Genomic DNA, 1,164 nt, shown 5'->3' on the forward strand with positions numbered 1-1,164 from the left:
AACGAAATCTGGCAGTTCGAATCAGGACATCACAGCCAGTCACATCATGACTTGACTTTTGTATGTGCATACATATTTCCATACTAAAAAACGAAATCTGGCAATTCGAATCAGGACATCACAGCCAGTCACATCTTGACTTGACTTTTGAACAGGTACACAAACTTCCATGATAAGTGGCAATTCGAATCAAGACCAGGAGATCACAGTCAGCTACATCACGACTTGACAATTTTCCATTCAAAAAAATATGCAGTGGTAATTCGAAACGAGACCGGGAGATCACAGCCAGCCACGTCATGACTTGATGTTTGTATGCACATGCAAAATTCCACAGTCATTGCAGTCTGTCACGTCAACTAAGTTGTGTTAAAGTGGCAAATCGATTAGGACGTTCCATATTTAATCAAGCATGCACTTAAATTTAATTCTTTTTCGTAAATACAATCTCGATATCACAATCAAATAATTAAAAGTCATTCCTGGAGATTCCAGCTAACCACTTTTAATACTTCAATCTTTAATGCACATAAAGACTTCATATAAAAAATGCAAATCGACCAAGGCCAGCAAGCGCAATTTTTACAGGGGTAATCCAGGGGTTTGCTGGCGCAAACCCCTGGATTGCATGTAACCCCGGGGAATTAGCATTAAATGTTCTCCAACGGGGTGTCCTGGGATTTACTTTTGTACTTTCTTCGGGGTTTTCAGGGGGGTTCTTAGGGTGTGCACGGTTGTTTATGGTAAATAGAAGGGAAGTTGTATACGCTATTACGGGGATTTGCAGGTATTAGTACGGTAACCGCCAATGCCAGATTACCCCACTTCAACCTACTCCAACCTGCACTAATTCACCTCACACACCCCCACCCGTGCGAAGCCGGGTCACGTTCACTACACCTTTTTCCGATCAAAGTGCCACTTTATTCCAATCAAAGTGGTTTTGATAAAAAATATAAATTTTAACAAGGTTTCCAAAGTGGATAATTTCGGATCAATGTGGTTTTTCTTCCAATCAAAGTGGTCAGATGAAGCCCGAGGAAAGGAGCGGGAAACCAAAGGACTTCAGTATTTGCTTCCACGTCATTCATCGTTTCGCCGCAGACCATGAGGGTTCGCAGTAAACCAAAGGGCCCGACAGAGGCCGAGAAGATGCGTGTCCTT

This window comes from Aphanomyces astaci (assembly GCF_000520075.1).
Source record: "Aphanomyces astaci strain APO3 unplaced genomic scaffold supercont1.42, whole genome shotgun sequence".
Taxonomy (NCBI): Eukaryota; Oomycota; class Saprolegniomycetes; order Saprolegniales; family Verrucalvaceae; genus Aphanomyces; species Aphanomyces astaci.